The sequence below is a fragment of the Chenopodium album genome, chromosome 7 (assembly GCF_948465745.1).
Source record: "Chenopodium album chromosome 7, dcCheAlbu1.1, whole genome shotgun sequence".
NCBI lineage: Eukaryota > Viridiplantae > Streptophyta > Magnoliopsida > Caryophyllales > Amaranthaceae > Chenopodium > Chenopodium album.
Genome location: NC_137840.1, coordinates 6,375,581 through 6,400,575, shown reverse-complemented (window position 1 = coordinate 6,400,575; position 24,995 = coordinate 6,375,581).

Here is a 24,995-nt window from a genome sequence, read left to right as displayed (position 1 = left end):
TTTGCTGAATTATGAACCAGTGTGTCGGTGCCTTTCTGAATGAACCAGTATGTCGGTGCCTTTTGCGATGAGCCAATGCTTAGGCGCTTTAAGCTAAGTGAGACGATCTTTCATCAGGTCGATCACTTTATGTAATCAAGCCGATTACCAAAAATCTCGTCAAATTGCTCAGAGGGGCTAACTGGCGTATCAAGGAACCCAAAGATATATACTGCATAAGGTTGGAACAACCGTACTTAGTGGATGGACGTTCTGGCGCCGCTGAAATAACATCAGCGCCACTTATCTGGATGTAGCGCCAGACGCTGGAGCTAGCGCTAGGCGCTAAAGCCTATCGAATGACTCCAAGGTCTGACGCTTGGCGCTAGAGTCAGGTTTTCCTTAAATACCCTTCTCTTCCTCATTTCTGCTGCTGTTGTTCGCGTTTCTTGCTCGAGAATTCTCATAACTTCCACTCGTTCTTGCTCGTTTCTCAACCAAATTCGCTCAAATTTGTTGCAAATCAAAGCTTATTCCATCCATTTTCCCGATCTATGTAAGTTTCCTTCAAACTCACACCGGTTTTAATGAATTTTGCATGTGTTTATCCACGAATTTCTTGAAAATTCAAAATTAGAATTGCTTAATTCTCTTTGTTTATCAAATTTTATGCCATGAAATTGCTTGATTATGTTTATATATTGCATTGGGAGTAATTTGAGACTTGTTTGACTCAATTTGGTGAAGAAATGAATAAATTACCATTGTTGAACCTCTTAAGGTCGGAAAAACAATGTGGCTTGTTCTTGATGTTTTTGCTAGCAATTCTTGTCCAATTTGTCACAATAATTACTGTAGTATTGCAAGAAATTGTTTGGTTGCTTGAAAATGCCGTTATGCTCAATTTGAATTTGTGCTCTGTTTTAGTACTACGTACTCTGCTTTTTTTTTTTTTGCGAACATAGTATCATGCGGCTAGGCGAACCTTAGATACCATAGAACCTTAATTTATGAGAATTCTGCACAATGTAGCATGGCTAGACAGCGAGGTTCTGGTTCACGATCCCGAGACATTCGACTGGAGCACAAGCCCGTAGAGGACGATGCCAAACCGTCCACTTTGCTCAGCCGACTCCCTGAGTGGGATGAGCGGACCTTGTACTTTTCCCCCGTCCATCACATCTCTAAGAAGGTGAGACTGGGCATCACAGTTGGGAGGGCACGCTGTCATGGTTCCGGTTGTGACGGCTTGGGCGATCTGTACAAGATGTACATCGCCAGAGACGATCATACGAGACTTCTATGGGAGTCTTGCGGGCTTACAGCAATGCTCGAGACCTCCGAGGCCATGGTTGCCTCCAGCGGGGTTCATCATGTAGTCCGTGCTCTGGTGGAGTTCTTTTGGGATACCACAAACACTTTCCACTTCCCTTGAGGCGAGATGATGGTCACTCCTACCGACTTCAGTCTCATTACGGGACTGGAGTTCAGCTCCGTGGCACTGCCGTTTGATAGCGGGATCGACGTCTTTTCTCCTGAGGTCGAGGAGCTGTTGGGTCCGATTGTTATTCGGGCTCGAACTGAGGTAGAGTCGACTCAGTTCATTGCTAGGGAGATTCGCCGCTCGACTCTAGCAGCGGCTTTTGATGATGGTGCGACTACCCGAGAGCAGCGGGTGCGCATCTTTGCACTTATCTTGCTGTCAGGGACGTTCTCCCCTGACAAGGGTAGTAGGGCGCTGCTTTACTACCTTCCTGCCGTCCGCGATCTACACTAGATCGGGACTTACGACTAGGCCAGCTTGGCCTATGCTGATTTCATCCTTCGGGGCGAATGTTGCTCTGTCCGACTTTTGGAGGGTCGTAGAGGTAAATTTTATTCCCTATAAAGTTTAGCTCTAGAGTTTAGTTAGCACTTGCTGATAACTTTAGCTTCTTGTAGATCTGGTTCTACGAGTACTTCCCCTCAGCTGCACCGGCGAGACCGTCGCCGCGCAGGCTTCCAGTTAGCGCTTCCTGGGGCAGCTGCCCTGTGGGGATGTCCACTGCCTATGTCCGAGATTGGATCATCTCGGTATGATTCTTTTCTTATTTGACATTTTGTGATTGCTTGGCTGGATTCTTGCCTGATTGACGCTCTTTGTAGGAGCCTGAGGTGTTGTACCGACTGTGGGTCGACTTGGCAGTCCCTGGGTTAGCCGCGCAATATTCTGCTGAGCGTCGCTATTTCTTAGGGACTTATAGAGCGGCTGCGTATCTTGGAGAGAGGGTTGCTATTCAGCATTCCTCAGATACCTTTGTCGTTCCTTCTCCTCCACCACGTCACATGTTTAACGCCACGAGGTTGGTGAGCATGTCAGAGGGAGCTGATACCCCATGGCGATCTTACATGATCCCTGGGCGATTCTATGGGGAGGAGCTACTGCCGTTGTTAACTCCAGTTCCTGTACCTGCTGAGGATGTGGCGGTACGATTTTCAACTTTTACCTTACGTTAAGTAGCCCCCAAGTGATGCTTTACTGATTTTGTTTTGCTTTGTCAGGATGATCCTGCTGAGTTTGTGCCACCCCGTATGATCCATTATTAGGGGACATATGGGCCGATTGAGGAGATGATTCCTCCGGTTCCTGAGGGCGAGCGCTTTGTGGAGCGGTCGATTCCTCGTCACCAGACTCGGGTAAGCTTGTTTATTTACAACTTTTTGTCCATATATGTTATGCATGTTTTCTAACTTATTTCTTTGACAGTTCTCGCGCGAGGTGGTTTCGGCAATGGCACAATGCATAGATGCCTTCCGTAGCCAGCTCGTTCGGATGAGGAACGTGGCTACCTGCCGTCGAGACGACGCCGTTCAGCAGGTAGTCTTCCCTTCTTATGTTTTTGTATTACTGTAGACACCCATTTGTGTCTCCCCAAAAACCAAACCTAGTGATGAGTACCTTTCACGTCGAATCATAATCGGATGAAGTGAAATTGTGGAAAGTTTAGTGTTGCAGATAGTTTTAATTTCTTTTCTCTTCTCTTTTTTTTTTGAAAACTTATTTTAAGAAAACAGCCAATCCAGTTTGGTTGGTCCATGATATGGGTCCAATAGTAGTGTAGTTGGATGGGGCTTGACAAGAGCTTTCCAACGATATATTATAAGCCCAATTCCGATGAATATTGAGAAAGTTATGGCCAATTTACTAAACTGGGCCCAGTTTGAGCCTTATATGCGGCTCAATGATCTAGGGGAAGGCCTAATATGATTTTTCATTCCTAATGCAATTAGGAATGGTTTTAGTCTTCTAGATTCTTCTAGAAGGTTTTTTTCATTCCTAATTCAATTAGCATTGATAAATTGATTTTTGTTGGCTTTTCAAAGTTTTAATTAAAATCAAAGAGCATTTTTGAGGAAAATACGATTTTATCCTCCTGTACGGTGATTTTTATCTGATTTTAGAAAACGCGTGAATTTATGAAATCAGCGTCAAACGCCAGCTGTAGCGCCTGGCGCCAACAGCCAGCGTTGGCGCTGGTTCGGTTTTTTTGTGCGCCAATGCTCTATTTTAATAATTTTATCTTTTTGGATGATTTTCTCTATAAATAACGTCGTAAAAACTCCGTTTTCATTCACCTACAACTAGTTTTCATTCGCAATCATCAATTCTCTCATTCTCTTTAATCATTCACCATCTTTCTCTCTCTCTTTTTCTAAACTTGCTTTTCAAATACAAAATTCCGCATTCATTAGATCTAGAAGCACCTAGCCATATTCGAAGTTGCCTTCGCCCTAGACGTGAAAGGTTTAATTTCTGAGGGTTTGGTCCCAAATCTCTCTTTCAATTATTTAATTTAATTGTTTTGTTTATTATTTTCCTTGAAGTTACTAACGTGTGTATTTTGTTATTAGAAAGAGATACGAGGCATCAAAGTAAGTACTTTAATGGTTTTATTGATGTTATGCTGTAGAGTTCATGCTTAGGTTGTTATTATGATATTCCTAGTATCATGTCTAGGGTAATTTTAATATCAAATATGATTGTTACGATGCCTTTTATCTTCTTCCTAATATTTATGATTGTTAGTATCACGTTAGGGCTAGATCTTTAATTTTTAATGTTTAGTGACATGCTAGGGTTTGTTATTAATCTTGTTAGTATCATGCCTAGGATCTTGCTATTATTATGCTTTAATGTTGATATGATTATTTTAATTATGATTTATGATTATGTTAATTATGATTATAATTGTTATAATTTATGATGATTATTATTATTATGATTGTTTTTATGATGATTATGATTTTATTGTCATGATTATTATTGTTTTATTATTATGTTGCTTGATATTTATCGTTATTGCTTGATCACGCCTTTCATGCATGTTTAAGGGAATTTGGTACTTGTAATCATGCTTAATAAGATAATTAATAATCTTGTTAGGGTTAATTTGATTATAATTTCGAGTGATCGCCAATAATAGATTTATTTGTGCATTAAATTCAACCAACATAGATTAAACAGGTTTAGGATTAAACCTATTGATTGCATGTTAATCAAAAAGCGCACATGAATACGATCAGAATAAAATAGAAGCCTATTATTAGGGCAGGTTCGATCTCTTTTGGGTTGGATTTGTACCTTCATCCCCGAACCCTTATTTGGTTCAAGACCTTATGGAGTTGACGATCTCTTGGATCGTTAAGGGGTGTAACCTTCACCCTGTGAACGGTTTACAAGTTCCTAAAACTTGTTGGCGACTCTTTTACTCTATCTTCTTCCCTTTTGGACGCCACCGTACTTTAGTGTATGATTACAGTGGGGTTCAAGCAAAGGGTATTAACACTTGAAATTTATTCCCTACAGTTTTTGGCGACTTTACTGGGGAAGATTTCTATTTTAATTCCTTAATTTGTTTCGGCAATGATTTAGAATGAGTGGATGAGACTCGAAACGTTCTAAGTATTTCATGTGCGTAATTTTGATTAACATTATTGTCATATGCATAAAAAAGATCTCATTGGAAAGACCATCCGTAATGAATTAAAAACATAGGATTTTACACATAGGAAATTTGAGAAATATCTTTCACAACTAGGACCGAAATAACACCGCGCGAAACTGGAAAATTTTATCCCATTGGACCTATTCAAGATCCCCCCCTTGAGAAGAGATCGCCTATTTGGAATCCAAACAAACACTGCAAGCACCATCAAGGTAGGGGTCATGCTACTAAGAGCTGTTGGAAGCTAAAGGAGGCTATCCAACATTTGATTGATAATAACAAGCTTCCCATGCCTCCAGTTAACAAGAAGAGCGAGTGATAATAAAGGAAACAACGCAAGACAAGAGGCAAGCTTCAACGACAAGATTTCGTGACCTCTTTTTTCCTATTTCTTTTTTATTTACCCTTTCCCCAATAAGTCTAGCACAGACAGCTTTTTATTCTCTTTAGATTTATTTTGTAGGATCATTATATTTTTTTCCTTTAATAAAATGAGCATTTATTCTCTTACATATGATCATCACATTGCATTGCATAAAAAATAAAAAACAAAAAAAAATAAAAAAATCCATGTCAAACTGAGCACAAGGTATACTGATGATTTGAGGCACCCCTTGTAGCCACATCATATCTCCTTTCATATTTCAAATTTACAATCCTTTTCCTAATAAACCACTTTGAGCCTCGTCTAACGATAGACCCTTCTTTATTCAACCTATATCTACCTAACCTTGGGATGGGATGGTGTGCAACTTATGCAATCTCAAAAGCTTCAGTGATATCAAAAGATTAAAATAGCAATAAAAAATAAATAAAAGTGTACAAAAGGGTAAGTGTTCCAATGTCTTTGACATGAACATGTCGTTGATATGAACACGTCTCAGATTGCGTCTCTTATCGAGTGCTCGGTACCGTGCCTGAGAAACATGAATGGCAAGTAAGTGATAGACCGCATGATCGGGATTGCCCACACTTATAAAAATAAAATAGATGCTAAAGCAAAAGATAAAAGTGAGCTAAAAAAAAAGTAGGAACTCAAGCATAAAAATATAAAGATTCAAAAGCAAGGTTGCACACTTTGGGGGCTTATCTAGGGTCTTGAGCCTTTATTCCCTTCTTCTATAACCTTTAGCCTAACCACGTTACAACCCTTAAAAAGACCTTTTTGAGGTATACACACACTTGTGCGTGGTTCGACTAGAGCTACGTTCGGCCTGATTCCTAACGGATACGTAGGCAACCTCACATCGAGGTGCGGCCGTAATAAAAATGCATTCATATTCACATTCACACACCATGATCATATCAAGCGATCTCATATGCTCATCCCTATTCATGTAGAGCTAGACTTAGGGGCTTGATACCTACATCATTAGCTTACCTAGCCTAAGAGACACCATTATTTGACTCTTCTAAAAATAATATCTTTCCACACACTTAGCCTTTGCGGCCTAACTTTAGTATCACTATCACACACTGCACAAATACATGACCAAATATATTTCCCTTAGGAACCCTTTGTCATGGAATCTTAACAAAACGTTGAAGCATGCCTTTTCAACATCACTCATTACTCGCAATTGTCATTGCTTTACGAAGTATGAAGTACTTAGCCTCCGTGCCTAAGTTACCCTAATACTTTCATTGAGTCAACAGTTGAGATAGCCTAGGATGAGTTAATCCTTGCACCTTGAGAGATGGTATCAAACAACATTTGACTAAGCTCATTCAACATGCATTTGAAAACTTCGAATCTTTTTCGCGTCTTTCTTTTTCGGGAGAAAGTCGGTACCCTCCACAAAAATGACGGAAAACTTTTTTGCTTTTTTGCATTTTTCGAGTCGCACGATCACATTACAATGCGCACATGAGTCATGTACACATTGAGTCATGTCGTGTCATATCACTTTGATTTGAGTCTAACACATGTGTCATTTCACTTCGAGTCGAGTCAACCTCGAGTCAATCATATCGAGTCAAGTTTTTACCTGGAGTCGTGTCAAGTCAATGAGTCAAGCGACGTCAAACCTTAGGTCAACCCTAAGATGATTAAAGAGATTGGCAAAGTTCTATAGTAAAAAATAAATACAGGTGTAGCAGAACAGGGAAGACCCTACTCCAATTCCTGGCGCCAGAGATATTTCAACAGCGACAGAGCTCGAAGCCTCTCAGGAAGGTGATTTCGACCTCATATAGCAATTTCGGGTTCCTTGGTACGCCATTTAGCCCCTATAAGCAATTTAACATGATTAAGTAGTCAGTTTGATTACAATCACAATAAGTGGTCAACCTGATGAAAGATCGTCTCACTTAGCTTAAAGCACCTAATCACGGAGACAACGACGTACTGGTTTTAGCGGAAGCAAAGTTCAGGCGAGCTTTAGAGATCGACAAACGCTGGTCTTCGGAAATTTTTCTTCAGAATAATATCTACAACAAACGTTCAAGTACCGAAGCTCTTTTGTTCAGAGACGCGTAGACATTTCATTCAAGCTCTGTTGTCCAGAGATGCGAGGGCATATCATTCAAAGCTATTTGCTCCAGAGACGCGTGGGCATATTATTCAAGTTCTTTTGTTCAGAGACGCGTGAACATCTCCATCAAAGCTCTTTGCTCCAGAGACGCGTGGGCATATTATTCAAGCTCTTTTGTTCAGAGACGCGTGAACATTTCCATCAAGCTCTTTTGCTCCAGAGACGCGTGGGATTATCATTCAAAAGCTCTTTTGCTCAGAGACGCGTGGGCATCCTATTATCAAGCTCTTCGTTCAGAGACGCGTGGACACATCATTTAGAAGTTCATATTAAAAAAAAGAATATAATAAAGAAGCTCTATTGTTCAGAGACGCGTGGACATATTAAATAAAAAGACGCTCTTTGTTCAGAGACGAGTGAACATTGAAACAGCAAGGTGGCGTTCCGTAGATTGTGAAGAGTTGTCACAAACAACTGAGGATTGTTTCAAGAGAAGCAATCTTCGATAGTATTCCCTTGGACGTGGAATATTATAAAAGCGGAGGAGGATCGTTTCAGGCGAAGCAATCTTCTATATTGGAAGCAGTTACGGGCGTGGCAGTTTTCAAGCGGGATGACATTCTCTAGCTTGCAGGAGGTCATCAAAACAACAGGTATACAACAACAAATCGGTTACCTTCAGAGACGTGTGCTCGACGGTGCAAGATACGCGTTTCTTAACTCTTTTATCTGTTTAACTAACGCTAGTTTTGCAGGTATCGACGTTACAAGAGTGATTTAGGATCGGAGAACGTTCTGAATCATTCTCCGTCCCTATCGATACTTTGACTTTCGTTTTCGAAACTCGCGTTTCTCCAAACTCAGTCAAAGTTGGGGCTTCTGTAGACACCCATTTTTGTCTCCCCAAAAACCAACCCAGTGATGAGTACCTTTCACGTCGAATCATAATCGGATGAAGTGAAAGTGTGGAAAGTTTAGTGTTGCGGATATTTTTAATTTCTTTTCTCTTCTCTCTATTTTTGAAAATTTATTTTAAGAAAACAGCCAATCCAATTTGGTTGGTCCATGATATGGGTCCGATAGTAGTGTAGTTGGATGGGGCTTGACAAGAGCTTTCCAACGATATATTATAAGCCCAATTCCGATGAATATTGAGAAAGTTATGGCCAATTTACTAAACTGGGCCCGGTTTGAGCCTTATATGCGGCCCAATGATCTAGGGGAGGGCCTAATATGATTTATCATTCATAATGCAATTAGGAATGGTTCTAGATTCTTCTAGAAGGTTCTTTTCATTCCTAATTTAATTAGCATTGATAAATTGACTTTTGTAAACTTTTGAGAGTTTTAATTAAAATCAAAGAGCATTTTTAAGGAAAATACGATTTTATCCTCATGTATGGTAATTTTTATCTGATTTTAGAAAACGTGTGAATTTCTGAAATCAGCGCCAAACGCCAGCTGTAGCGCCAGGCGCCGGCATTGGCGCCTGGCGCCAACAGCCAGCGTTGGCGCTGGTTTGGTTTTTTTGTGTGCCAATGCTCTGTTTTAATAATTTTATCTTTTTGGCTGATTTTCTCTATAAATAACGTCATAAAAACTCCGTTTTCATTCACCTACAACCAGTTTTCATTCGCAATCATCAATTCTCTCATTCTCTTTAATCATTCACCATCTTTATCTCTCTCTTTTTCTAAACTTGCTTTTCAAATACAAAATTCCGCATTCATTAGATCTAGAAGCACCTAGCCATATTCGAAGTTTCCTTCGCCCTAGACGTGAAAGGTTTAATTTCTGAGGGTTTGGTCCCAAATCTCTCTTTCAATTATTTAATTTAATTTTTTTGTTTATTATTTTCCTTGAAGTTACTAACGTGTGTATTTTGTTATTAGAAAGAGATACGAGTCATCAAAGTAAGTACTTTAATGATTTTATTGATGTTATGATGTAGAGTTCATGCTTAGGTTATTATTATGATATTCCTAGTATCATGTCTAGGGTAATTTTAATATCAAATATGATTGTTACGATGCCTTTTATAATCTTCCTAATATTTATGATTGTTAGTATCACGTTAGGGTTAAATCTTTGATTTTTAAAGTTTAGTGACATGCTTGGGTTTGTCATTAATCTTGTTAGTATCATGCCTAGTTTCTTGCTATTATTATGCTTTAATGTTGATATGATTATTTTAATTATGATTTATGATTATGTTAATTATGATTATAATTGTTATAATTTATGATGATTATTATTATTATGATTGTTTTTATGATGATTATGATTTTATTGTCGTGGTGATTATTATTGTTTTATTATTATGTTGCTTGATATTTATTGTTATTGCTTGATCACGCCTTTCATGCATGTTTAAGGGAATTTGGTACTTGTAATCAAACTTAATAAGATAATTAATAATCTTTTTAGGGTTAATTTGATTATAATTCAAGTGATCGCCAATAATAAATTTTTTTTTGCATTAAATTCAACCAACAAAGATTAAATAGGTTTAGGATTAAACCTATTGATTGCATGTTAATCAAAAAGTGCACATGAATACGATCAGAATAAAGTAGAGGCCTATTATTAGGGCAAGTTCGATCTCTTTTAGGTTGGATTTGTACCTTCATCCCCGAACCGTTATTTGGTTCAAGACCTTATGGAGTTGACGATCTCTTGGATCGTTTAGGGGTGTAACCTTCACCCTGTGAACGGTTTACAAGTTCCTAAAACTTGTTGGCGACTCTTTTACTCTATCTTCTTCCCTTTTGGACGCCACCGTACTTTAGTGTATGATCACAGTGGGGTTCAAGCAAGGGGATAACGCTTGAAGTTTATTCCCTACAATTACCGCTTCTATTTTGCCTGTTTCTAATCTTAGTTTCTTTTGGAGGGTCAGCCCATTCCTTCTCGTACCCGCACGAGGCCTGAGGTGCGGAGGGGATCCGGCGAGGTCTAGCTCGAGACGTCGCCGCACTAGTTCGGGATGTTGGGGCGGTCGTTTTGAGGCTGCCCGTACCGAGGCGGTAGAGGGCTCAGGCTCTTCCTCTGAGGGTGCACATGTCGCGCCGGTAGGCCAGGGAGAGGCTACCTCGGCTCTTAGAGGTGGTGGGATGTACGAGGTTTGCTCGTCATCGCAGCGGCCTCCACAGCCTCAGCCCCTGGCTGATCTTGGGTGGACGGGTCCTGTGTTGAGTTTTCCTCCTCCCGAGGAGACTGGAGCTGGAGCTGGAGCTGGTGGAGAGGTTACTCCTCGTATGGCGCAGTTTTATGATATGATGGGTGTACGTCCCCCGGCGCCGTAGTTTGTTCCTGTGCTTTTTATTATTTTATTTTGACTTTGTATAGAACTTTGCCTTTTAATTAGACTCATTATTTAGACATGTTTTGTATATACATACTACTATGAGTTTATTCTTTATTTATCATGTTTTTCATTTTTTATTATTATTAGTATGTGCAAGGAAATGTGAAAAATAATTTTGCGCAAAAATTCTGTCATTTTTATTATTGATGGAGGGTATCCGACTTTCTCCCCTAAAAAAGAAAAAATGAAAAATAAAAGTCAAATAAAATATTGGATCTATAAAAACTTGGAAGTTAGTCTAAATAAAATCAGAAAAATAATATAACTAATATAATAACTATATTAATTAAGAGGGAGGAATAAACGAATTTTTAGAAAAAGATAAGGAAACCGTAAAGTCATTAGCAGACTCGAATCAGGTCAAAAACGCGGTTTTTTAGAAAGCGTGTTTGATGAGACATATTAGCGCCAGCTGGCGCCACGCGTTTTGGTGTAGCGCCAGGTGCTACACTTAGCGTTTGGTGCCAAGCTCTGGCGTCAGGCGCCAATAGTTGGCGTCTGGCGCTGACTCTGAATCCTTCCTGGATTAAAACTGCTTCGATTTTGTGCATAAATAGCCCCCTGCCCAACCGATTTTCTTCATAATTTCAGCAGATAAAATATTTCTTAGCTTTTAGAAAAATAACATCATGTCTCTAGTCTCCAAAAGGTTTACTAACTACACCCATGAATGGTGTCGGTCTCTTAATGCCAAAGAGAGAAAAGAATTAGATGTGTTTCACTTGGGGGGTATTTATGGTATCAAAGGGGTAGATCTTGATTTAGAATTTATTCATACTGCTCTAGAATATTGGGATGTAGATACTCATTGCTTTAGAATAGCGTATGATGAAATTAGCCCTTTGCCGGAAGAATTTGGTGCTATTTTAGGCTTCCCTGCACTAGATCTTGTAGTAATCCCTAGAATAAATGAATATTATTATAAGGATTTTGAACGCTTCTTCAATTTAAAAGACAGAGATCTATCAAAAATAGCAGATGGTAACATAGTTAATTTGAAAGAATTTGCTCGCCATTATTTTGATAGACCTTATTCTGAATCTTTCCATGTTTATAGAAGAAGGGCTTTCCTGTTTTGCATGCTTAATCAATTTTTTCTTACTAGTGGTAAAAATAATGACGATCAATCAATTATATCCACTGTTTTAGAACAAAGTCTGGGAGAAATCCAATGCCTTTAATAGTTGGAGAGACCATGCTTAGTCTTGATTAGTTAAAGAAGAATCCGAAGGCACCTTTTCGGGGCTCTCCAATTTTATTACAGGTAGAAAAATAATATTTTTAATTACAGAAATCAAAAATATATATTTGTATAGTAATAATAATTTATTTCCATTGCAATTTTTACAGATGTGGCTAATGGAAAGACTGGAATTAATTAGCTCTCCGGACAACATTGAGAAGTATACTCCAAATTGCTTCGTGAGAAGGAAGAAATGCTTCTCTAAGATGGGGCGCCATGAATGGAAGAAGGTCTTTGAGTCTTGTAACTTTGCCATCAAGTGGGTCATCCCTTGGTGGAAAATAGAAAAGATGGTTGGTGTCAACAAGCAACCTTTCTGCCGTCTTCCAAGCTTGTCCCGTATGACTTTTTATTATCCTTGCAGGGTAAAAAGACAATATGGCCTACTTCAGACTATTCCTTCCGGTGATCTTCGTCGTCCCTACGAGCTCCCTGTCTCCCAGGAAGTAGACAAATTTTATGCTTATTGGAGCGCTAGACCTTTATGGGAGGTAATTACCCAAAAGGTTCCCCCTTCTTTACCCAATGATGTAAAAAAATGGCTTCTGAAGAAACCCTCAAAGGACGTGAAGAAAAATCAGAGTAAAACTGATGTGAAGAGCTATCAAGGTGACAAGTTGATTCCTGTTAAGGAACGCTTGGGTGAAAGGATCGAGTTCAAAACACCTATAATGCCTAAGAAGAAGAGTACTGCAAAAGATAATGGATAAAGGAAAGCTGACACCACAGAGAAGAAAGCTTGGGTAGAAAAGAAGCATGGAGTCCTAGCTGAGGGGGAAACTATTTACTTCAACATTTAATGTAGGTCCTCTAAAGGATGCCTACTAGCTAAGGTTATGTATGAGGAAGAAGAAGTAGACAAAAATTGGAAAAGGGCTAAGAAAGAGAAAGAAGATTGAGAGCACTGCTTAATTTCCAATTATTAGACTTAATTTTTAAATTTAATGTTAATTTATTTAAGCCTTATTTAAATTCCTTCAATAATGGAATTTATTTTATTAATGAAATTCCAGCTTTTTAATTAAATTATTTACTTTAAATTTATTTTATTAAACCAATGAAAACCGAAGAATTAATTTTCCAGAATTTTTTTCGAGTACGGAAGTCAAAAAATTTCCGAAAAACACCGAAATATTCCCAGGCATTTAACGGTAAATTGGTGCCACAATTCTGCGACTGGCGTCAGCTGCGGCAGTCTGGCGTCCGGCGACAGATGCCGTCGTCTGGCGCTAACGTTCATCGGCTGGCGCCAAAAATTTTTTCGTGACGCCGATATTTCGTCGATCTTCTGTCAAATTTTTTATTAATTCTGGAATGCGAGATTTTAGGGAATAAAGTGGCCGCACCCATAAAGGGTTGCCTACGTATCCTTTCTTAAGGAATCAGGCCAAACGTAGCTCTCTTGAGTATCCTACTCAAGTAATTATGGATAGTATTTCTTAAGTTGGTCAAGATTGGTCATGTTCGAGAACTCATTGCCATCCATATCAGTTAATTTTGCTGCACCTCCTGACAGGATTGTTTTGACAATGTAGGGTTCAGACCAATTAGGTCTGAATTTTCCCCTTGGATCTAAAACATTTTTCCTTAATGCTTTTAACACCAAGTCTCCTACTTTGATGTTTCGTGTCTTGACCTTCTTATTAAAATGCCTAGCCATACGAGTTTGGTAACATTGAGTGTGATGTAAAGCTTCTAGTTGTTTTTCATCGAGTAGAATTAGCTCTTCATATCTTGCCCTAGTCCATTCAACTTCATCGAGTTTGTTTTCTAACGCGATGCGTAGAGATGGAATTTCTAGTTCGACAGGTTGTACGGCGTCCATTCCATAAACCAAGAAAACGGCGTATTTCCTGTTGATGTGTGAATTGACGTGCGATAACCCGACAATGCGAAGTGAAGTTTGTCTGGCCAATCCTTATAATTTTCCGTCATTTTCTCGATGATAGTCTTTAGATTTTAATTAGTTGCCTCGACTGCTCCATTTGCTTGAGGCCTATAAGGGGAAGAATGATGATGTTGAATGCCATATTTTTGTAGCAATTCTTCACATTCGGCTTGAAAGCGAGTTCCATTGTCACTTATCATTTCATGTGGGACTCCGTATCGACAAATAATATTTCTCTCGATGAAGAGTGCTACATGTTTTGCAGTGAGTTTAGCGTAGATTGTGCTTCGACCCACTTTGTGAAGTAATCAATTGCCACTAGGATATATTCGTGGCCTTCTGTTCCTGGGGAGTATTTTGCCGATGACGTCAATTCCCCATGTAGAGAACGACCATGGTGACGTGTAGGTGTAGAGCAAGGATGGAGGAACATGTTGTAAATTGGCATAGATTTGGCACTTAGGGAATCTTTTTACGTATTGATGGCAATCCCTATTCATTGTAGTCCAATAATATCTTTCTCGCATTATCTTTTGGACTAACATTTTGCCATTTATGTGAGTTCCACAGTGTAGACACCCATTTGTGTCTCCCCAAAACCAAACCCACTGATGAGTGCCTTTCACGTCGAATCATAATCGAATGAAACGAAAGTGTGGAAAGGTCTAGTGTTGCGGAAAGTTTTTAATTCTTCTCTTCTCCCTGTTTTGGAAAACTTTATTTTAAGAAAACAGCCAATCCAGTTTGGTTGGTCCATGATATGGGTCCAATAGTGGTGTAGTTGGATGGGGCTTGTAAAGACCTTTCCAACGATATATTATAAGCCCAATTCCGATGAATATTGAGGAAGTTATGGCCAATTTACTAAACTGGGTCCGGTTTGAGCTTTATGTACGGCCCAATGATCTAGGGGAGGGCCTAATATGATTTATCATTCCTAATGCAATTAGGAATGGTTTTAGTCTTCTAGAATATTCTAGAAGGTTCTTTTCATTCGTAATTCAATTAGGACTTTTCTGAGTTTTAATCAAGATCAAATAGCATTTTCGAAGAAATTATATTATTTTATCTTCCAGTACGGTAAACTTATCAGATTTTCGAAAACGCGTTGGAATAGAGTCTGGCGTCCAACCCCAGGCCTTGGCGCCTGGAACCAGGCTTGGCGCCAGACGCTAGCCATTGGCGCCTGGCGCTAGCCACTGGTGCCTGGCGCCAGCTAGCCAGGGTTGGCGCCAATGCTGTTTTGCGATCTTCAGACTCTGTTTTGTTAAATTATCTTTTTTGGCTGATTTTCTCTATAAATATCGTATCAAAAACTCCGTTTTCAGGGACCAACTCTCATCAAGATTTTCTTAATTATTCTCTCTCTCTTTTTCTAAACTAGCCTTTCCTCGAATACAAAATTCCGCATTCGCAAGATCTAGAAACACCTAGCCATCCATATTCGAAGTTGCCTTCGCCCTAGACGTGAAAGGTTTAATTTCTGAGGGTTTGGTCCCAAATCTCTATTTCAATTATTTAATTTAATTGCTTTGATTATTATTTTCCTTGAAGTTACTAACGTGTGTATTTTGTTATTAGAAAGAGGTACGAGGCATCAAAGTAAGTATTTTAATTGATTAATTGATATTATGATGTAGATATCATGTTTATATTGTTGTTATGATTCCTAGTATCATGTCTAGGATATTTTTAATATTAAATATGATTGTTATGATGCTTCCTATGTTCTTCCTAATATTTATTCATGTTAGTATCTTGTTAGGGTTAAAGCTTTGATTTTTATTGTTTAGTGACATGCTAGGGTTTGTTATTAATCTTGTTAGTATCATGCCTAGGATCTTGCTATGCTTTAATATGATTATGATTGATGATATTATTATTAATGATGTTGATTATTATTATGTTGCTTGATTATTTATTCTTTATTGCTTGATCACACTTTTTATTGCATGTTAAAGGGAATTGGTACTTGTAATCACGCTTAATAAGATAATTAATAATCTTGTTAAGGTTAATTGTGATTATAATTCAAGTGATCGCCAATAATAGTTTATGTGTGCATTAATATTCAACCAACATAGATAAACAGGTTTAGGGTAAATCTATTGATTGTATGTTAGTCAGAAAGCGCACATGAATACGATCAGAATAAAGTAGAGGCCTATTATTAGGGCAGGTTCAATCTCTTTTAGGTTGGATTTGTACCTTTATCCCCGAATCCTTATTTGGTTCATGACCTTATGGAGTTGACGATCTCTTGGATCATTAAGGGGTGTAACCTTCACCTCGTGAATGGTTTACAAGTTCCTTAAAAACTTGTTGGCGACTCTTTTGCTCTATCTTCTTCCCTTTTGGACGCCACCGTACTTTAGTGTATGATCACAGTGGGGTTCAATCTAGTGGGATTTTAAAGGCTTGAAACTATTCCCTACAGTTTTTGGCGACTCCGCTGGGGAGGATTTCTATTTTAATTCCTGAATTTGTTTCGGCAATGATCTAGAATGAGTGGATGAGACTCAAAAAGTTCTAAGTATTTCATGTGCGTAATTTTGATTAACATTATTTTCATATGCATAAAAAGGTTCTCATTGGAAAGACCATCCGTAATGAGTAAAAAACATAGGATTTTACACGTAGGAAATTTGAGAAATGTCTTTCACAACTAGGACTGAAATAACACCGCGCGAAACTGGAAGATTTTATCGAGCACAGAAAGCTGCTGAGGCATGTGGGAAGTAGCGTCAGGGGCCAGAGCTTGGCGCCACACTTTTAGCCGTAGCGCCAGACGCCAGTATTGGCGCCAAGCGCTACAGTTAAAAGTTGGCGCCAGTCTCTGTTTGCTGGCGCCAATTTCCCCCAATACCGATCCAGAAATATGCGTTCTAATTTCGACCGGTTTTTCGTATTGTTTGCTCGATCCTACTTCCTGATTGAATTTTTTCTCACTTTTCTGAAACCCATATGTGTTCTACATATGGACATAACCCTCTGGGAATTCATGCTCCATCTACCCGATTGAACGCTCCTGGCAACAAAGGGTACATCCGAGATGTTGAATTCACCAAACCATGGAAGCGAGTTTTTTCTAAAACTCGCGGTGTCCCATCCACTCGCGCCAACCCTTCACGGTTAGGCTTCCGCGCGGTACATCCGGACAATTAACCATGGACCCTATTTGACTAAACCATATCCCGAACTTTAGAGAACTAGAGCCATGGTTAGGTTGCAAACTCATTGCATCATATTGTGCCTACTTGACTAATTGTGCATTATTTGCTGTGCATATATATTCTATGTTTCTCTTAACCGTTTGTTGATTTGTGTTGAGACTAAAATTAATGACTTAAAGAACTTTGCCTAATTAATTAATTAATTAATTAATTTGAGTCAATAAAGTTTTTTAATCGGAATTGACCTAGTACGACTTTAGGCATACCCCAGTTGACTAATAATACCGAAAATAGTCCCAGACCGAAGCTCCAATATTGGCGCCAAAGTCTGAGTTGTAGCGCCACATTATAGTGTGTAGCGCCAGACATTTACTAAATTGTCTGGCGCCAACCACCATAGTGCGACGCCAGTCCTGTCGCTTGGCCGACAGTTCGGATTATTTGTCGTGTCATCACCTAAGGTCTAATTAACCAGTTTGCTAATTAATTCGGTTAATTTCCGCTGTCAATAACACCTTGTCGAGTCATTAATCGAGTCTTGGTCACATGGTCTAGCCACATGGTCATGATACGAGTCTTAACGCACCATTTACACTCACTACTCTTAGCACACACTTTGAGTACACATCACCATGGCCATGTCTTAGGTTCATGCATGAGTCGGTCTTTTCCGTCATTTGAGTTGGGGGGTACATTCTACTCCTAATTCTTCATATCCCTCCATCTAAATCTTCTTCACATTCTATTCCATCTTTCTTCACCTCCTCCATCCATTGCATGTTGAATAAAGTTTGAGTCAAATAATTAACAATAAATATCCCCAATTTCCTTTTCCACAGTACTTGGTCGAGGAGAGAAGGGCGATTAATCAAGGACAACCTCTTTATTCAGGTCTAGCTTTTTGATAAACCGATTCGTCAAAAGAGGAAGGCTAAAAAGATAATGGAAACTTAAGAAGAAGTCAATGAGCTTAGGAACCAATTGGTTACCATGACTGAAACACTGAAGCTCCTCACACTTAAGGTCGATGATCCCGTGAAGCAACAACAAATGAACCTCATGCAAGAGAGTCTAAGCAAGCTATCTAGTGACTATAAATTTCAAGGCATGAGTTCACAAGGGGTCTCGCTGGACAAGGAACTTCTTCCGCATAAGTTCAACGCCACTGACATCCCTAAATTCAAGGCAACAGATAACCCTTACTTCCATCTAAGAGCTTTTGAAACTATAATGAGCATTAAGGGTATCGATAAGAAGGTTTTCCCCTCTCTGTTCCCACTATCTCTCGAAACCGTTTGTCAACAATGGTTCTTTTCTCTCGAGAAAGAAAAAACCTCTTCTTGGGAGTCGATCACAAACGCTTTCATAGATAGATATAAGTGCAACATCCAAGACGAGACAGACCACAGACAACTTGAGATGTTAAAACAAAAGGAAAACGAAGGGTTCACTTCTTTCTTCAATAAATGGAGGGAAACTTCTGCTAATATGGTCAAGGCTCCTACCGAAAAAGAATCTGTGAGGATGTTTATCAAGAATCTCCAAGGGAAGTATTCAAAGCACTTAAATTACCAACACAACTTGAATACTTTCAAAGCTGTTTATAATATAGGCATTGACATTGAAGATGAGCTTCTGAAAGATAATAGTGGGAGAGGAAAGAAGAGCGACCATCCTTCTTCTTCCTCTAGTGAGGTACATGCTACAAACACCTCTAAACCACGAATCCAAAGATCAAAAAGTGTGTTCACTCCACTTGGCATGAGTTATGAAACGGCTTTCGAGAAGCTACATCACAAAGGACTAGTCATGCCCATAGGGCCCATCAAAGATCCGGTTCCAGAAGCCAGGCCACCTAAGTGGGATCCTAATAAGCATTGTAAATATCAAAAAGGAAAGGGTCACGACACCGAGGAGTGTTGGAAACTCAAAGAAGCCATTCAAGATCTGATCGATGACAATGAAACTTCTGAGATTCTAGCCATCGAAGATGACCAAGCATCCTTTGATCCATCACTTCTTATCACACCTGTAGGAGAGCCTATGATCGAGACAGCTTATATGACCTCTCTCGATGAAGTGGCCATAATTGAGGAGGATGAAAGTCTTTTCTTAGATAATACCAAGGAAGACTCGTCAAGTCTAAAAGAGGACATTCGAAAATTGCAAGATGTCATTGCCATGCTCTTGAATGTGGTAGAAGGATTAGCAAATCGGGTGATGGCCATCGAACAAAATTCTCGCCAAGAGTTTAATGAAGAACTCAATGCTCCTAAGCCACAGGAAAAACGGACCATTGTAGAATACACACCAATAGGAATGACTTACAATGAAGTTTTCGACTGTCTTCACGATCAAGGTCTCATTCACTCCATTGGTCCCAGTCAAGACCCTCCATCTGAAAAACGTTCTCCTAATTGGGATCCAAATTCCTATTGTCGATACCACAAAGGTTGCGGTCACACTACTGAAAAGTGTCTCGCCCTCAAGGATCGTGTTCAAGACTTCATTGATTCAAATCTCCTTCATGTTCCTCCGCGCGACAAGAAGGCCAAGATTAGTAACAATGGTAACAGTGGCTGTACAGGGAAGAAGAACGACTATCCTTCTTCTTCCGAAAACACCTACTCTAGTAATAGTGTTGGTACTTTCGACCTTAGTGAGATCCTAGCCATGGGTAATCGAAAGCAACCGAAAAGGGAATTTACCCCTATTGGAACTAGCTACGATGATGCTTTCAATCGACTCCATGCCAAGGGAATCATTACTCCCATAGGACCTATTAAAGATCCCCCACTTAAGAAAAGATTGTCTGGTTGGAATCCAGACGAACACTGCAAGTACCACCAAGGTAGGGGTCATACTACTGAGAGCTGTTGGAAGCTAAAGGAGGCCATCCAGCATTTGATTGATAACAACAAGCTTCCCATACCTCCAGTTAACAAGAAGAGCGAGTGATGATGATGAAACAACACAAGACAAGAGGCGAGCTTCAATGACAAGATTTCATGACCTCTTTTTCTATTTCTTTTTTCATTTTTTCCTTTCCCCAATAAGTCTAGCATAGGCACCTTTTCTTTTCCTTTAGATTATTTTTATAGTTTTTCTTTTCTTTTCCCTTTTTAATAAAATGAGCATTTATTTCCTTATATGATCATTTCATTATATTGCATAAAAAAAAAAAACAAAAAAAAAAAAAAAAAATGTCGAACTAAGCACAATGCAAGGTATTCCAATGATTTGAGGCACCCCTTGTAGCCACATTTTATTACCTTTCACCCTTCAATTATACAATCCTTTCTTCATAAACCACTTTGAGCCTCGTCTAACGATAGACCCTTCTTTTTTCAACCTACATCTACCTAACCTTGGGATGGGATGGCGTGCAACTTATGCAATTCTAAAGAAAGCTTGAGCAAATTCAAAAGAAAGCAATAGCAAAAAAAAAACAATAATAAAAAACGAAAAAAGTGTACAAAAGGGCAAGTGTTCCAATGTCTTTGATATGAAAGTATCTTCGATAAGAACATGTCTCAGATTGCGTCTCTTATCGAGTGCTCGGTACCGTGCCTGAGAAACATGAATGCCAAGTGAGTGATAGACCGCATGATCGGGATTGCCCACACTTATAAAAATAAAATAAATGCTAAATCAAAAAGAGCTAAAAAAGAGTAGAAACTCAAGCATAAAATTATAAAGATTCAAAAGCGAGGTTGCACACCTTGGGGCTTATCTAGGGTCTTGAGCCTTTATCCCCTTCTTCTTCAGCCTTTAGCCTAACCACGTTACAACCCTTAAAAGACCTTTTTGAGGGATACACACACTTGTGTGAGGTTTGGCTAGAGCTACGTTCGGACTGATTCCTAACGGATACGTAGGCAACCTCACATCGAGGTGCGGCCGTAATAAAAATGCATTCATATTCAGATTCACACACTTACACCATGATCATATCAAGGGATCTCCAATGCTCATCCCTATTCATTTAGAGCTAGACTTGGGGGCTTGATCCCTACATCATTAGCTTATCTAGCTTAGGAGTCACCACCATTTGACTCTTTTCAATAAAATATTTTTTCCACACACTTAGCTCTTATGGCCTAGCTTTAGTGTCACTATCACACACTGCACAGATATATGACCAAATATTTCCCTTAGGAACCCTTTGTCATGAAATCTTAACGCTAAAGCATGCTTCGTCAAAATCACTCATAACTGTCATTGCATCACGAAGCATGAACTGCTTAGCCTCCGTGCCTAAGTTACCCAAATACTTTCATCATGGAGTCAACCATTGAGATAGCCTAGGATGGATTAATCCTTGCACCTTGAGAGATAGTATCAAACAACATTTGACTAAGCTCATTCAACATGCATCTTCAAACTTTTGATTTTCTTTTTCACGTCTTTCTTTTTCGGGAGAAAGTCGGTACCCTCCACAAAATTCACGGAAAATTTTTGCTTTTGCATTTTTCGAGTCGCACGATCACATTACAATGCACACACGAGTCATGTACACATTGAGTCATGTCGTGCCATATCACTTTGATTTGAGTCTAACACATGTGTCATTATACTTCGAGTCGAGTCAACCTCGAGTCAGTCAAACATATCGAGTCAAGTTTATACCTTGAGTCGTGTCAAGTCGATGAGTCAAGAAACATTAAACCTTAGGTCAACCCTAAGATAACATTAAGCCTTAGGTCAACCCTAAGATAATTAAAGAAATTGGCAAAGTTCTATAGTAAAAAATAAATACAGGTGCAGCAGAACAGGGAAGACCCTATCACAGCGTTCGGCGACAGAATCAATTCTTGGCGCCAGAAATATCTCAACAACAACAGAGCTCGAAGCCTCTCAAAAAGGTGATTTCGACTTCATACAGCAATTTTGGGTTCCTAGGTGCGCCAATTTGACATGATTAAGTAGTCAGTTTGATTACAATTGCAATAAGTGATCGACCTGATGAAAGATCGTCTCACTTAGCTTAAAGCGCCTAATCACGGAGACACCGACATACTGGTTTTAGCGGAATAAAGTTCAGGTGAGCTTTAGAGATCGACAAACGTTGGTCTTCGGAAATTTTTCTTCAGAACATTATTGCAACAAACATTCAAGCACCGAAGCTCTATTGTTCAGAGACGTGTGAACATTTCCATCAGAAGCTCTTTTGCTCCAAAGACGCGTGGACATTTCATTCAAGCTATTTTGTTCAGAGACGCGTGGACATTTCCTACAAGCTCTTTTGCTCAGAGACGAGTGGGCATCCTATTATCAAGCTCTTCGTTCAGAGACGCGTGAACATGTAAAAAAGAAGCTCTTTTGTTCAGAGACGCGTGGACATTTCCTATTTTCAAGCTCTTTTGCTCAGAGACGCGTGGGCATCCTATTATCAAGCTCTTCGTTCAGAGACACGTGGACACATCATTCAGAAGATCATATCAAAAAGAAGCTCTTTGTTTAGAGACGAGTGAACATTGAAACGGCAAGGTGGCGTTCCCTGGATTATGGAGAGTTGTCACAAACAGCTGAAGATTGTTTCAAGAGAAGCAATCTTCGATAGTATTCCCTTGGACGCGGAATATTATCAATGCGGATGAGGATTGTTTCGAGATAAATAATCTTCGATAATGTTCCCTAGGATGTGGAATATTATCATTTCGGAGGAGGATAGTTTCAGGCGAAGCAATCTTCTAATTTGGAAGCATTTACGGGCGTAGCGGTTTTCAAGCGGGATGGCATTCTCTAGCTTGCAGGAGGTCATCAAAGCAAATCGGTTACTTTCAGAGACGTGTGCTCGACGGCGCAAGATACACGTTTCTTAACTCTTTTATCTGTTTATCTAATGCTAGTTTTGCAGGTATCGGCGTTACAAGATTGATTTAGGATCGCAGAACGTTCTGAATCATTCTCCGTCCCTATCGATACTTTGACTTTCGTTTTCGAAACTTGCGTTTCTCCAAACTCAGTCAAAGTGGGGGCTTCTGTAGACACCCATTTATGTCTCCCCAAAACCAAACTCAGTGATGAGTGCCTTTCACGTCGTTTCACGTTGAATCATAATCGAATGAAACGAAAGTGTGGAAAGGTCTAGTGTTGCGGAAAGTTTTTAATTCTTCTCTTCTCCCTGTTTTGGAAAACTTTATTTTAAGAAAACAGCCAATCCAGTTTGGTTGGTTCATGATATGGGTCCAATAGTGGTGTAGTTGGATGGGTCTTGTAAAGACCTTTCCAACGATATATTATAAGCCCAATTCTGATGAATATTGAGGAAGTTATGGCCAATTTACTAAACTGGGTCCGGTTTGAGCTTTATGTACGGCCCAATGATCTAGGGGAGGGCCTAATATGATTTATCATTCCTAATGCAATTAGGAATGGTTTTAGTCTTCTAGAATATTCTAGAAGGTTCTTTTCATTTGTAATTCAATTAGGACTTTTCAGAGTTTTAATCAAGATCAAATAGCATTTTTGAAGAAATTATATTATTTTATCTTCCAGTACGGTAAATTTATCAGATTTTCGAAAACGCGTTGGAACAGATTCTGGCGTCCAACCCCAGGCCTTGGCGCCTGGAACCAGGCTTGGCGCCAGACGCTAGCCATTGGCGCCTGGCGCTAGCCACTGGTGCCTGGCGCCAGCTAGCCAGGGTTGGCGCCAATGCTGTTTTGCGATCTTCAGACTCTGTTTTGTTAAATTATCTTTTTTGGCTGATTTTCTCTATAAATATCGTATCAAAAACTCCGTTTTCAGGGACCAACTCTCATCAAGATTTTCTTAATTATTCTCTCTCTCTCTTTTTCTAAACTAGCCTTTTCTCGAATACAAAATTTCGCATTCGCAAGATCTAGAAACACCTTGTCATCCATATTCGAAATTGCCTTCACCCTAGACGTGAAAGGTTTAATTTCTAAGGGTTTGGTCCCAAATCTCTATTTCAATTATTTAATTTAATTGCTTTGATTATTATTTTCCTTGAAGTTACTAACGTGTGTATTTTGTTATTAGAAAGAGGTACGAGGCATCAAAGTAAGTATTTTAATTGATTAATTGATATTATGATGTAGATATCAAGTTTATATTGTTGTTATGATTCCTAGTATTATGTCTAGGATATTTTTAATATTAAATATGATTGTTATGATGCTTCCTATGTTCTTCCTAATATTTATTCATGTTAGTATCATGTTAGGGTTAAAGCTTTGATTTTTATTGTTTAGTGACATGCTAGGGTTTGTTATTAATCTTGTTAGTATCATGCCTAGGATCTTGCTATGCTTTAATATGATTATGATTGATGATATTATTATTAATGATGTTGATTATTATTATGTTGCTTGATTATTTATTCCTTATTGCTTGATCACACTTTTTATTGCATGTTAAAGGGAATTGGTACTTGTAATCACGCTTAATAAGATAATTAATAATCTTGTTAAGGTTAATTGTGATTATAATTCAAGTGATCGCCAATAATAGTTTATGTGTGCATTAATATTCAACCAACATAGATAAACAGGTTTAGGGTAAATCTATTGATTGTATGTTAGTCAGAAAGCACACATGAATACGATCAGAATAAAGTAGAGGCCTATTATTAGGGCAGGTTCAATCTCTTTTAGGTTGGATTTGTACCTTCATCCCCGAACCCTTATTTGGTTCATGACCTTATGGAGTTGACGATCTCTTGGATCGTTAAGGGGTGTAACCTTCACCTCGTGAATGGTTTACAAGTTCCTTAAAAACTTGTTGGCGACTCTTTTTCTCTATCTTCTTCCCTTTTGGACGCCACCGTACTTTAGTGTATGATCACAGTGGGGTTCAAGCTAGTGGGATTTTAAAGGCTTGAAACTATTCCCTACACACAGATTCCTTCGTGGACTATC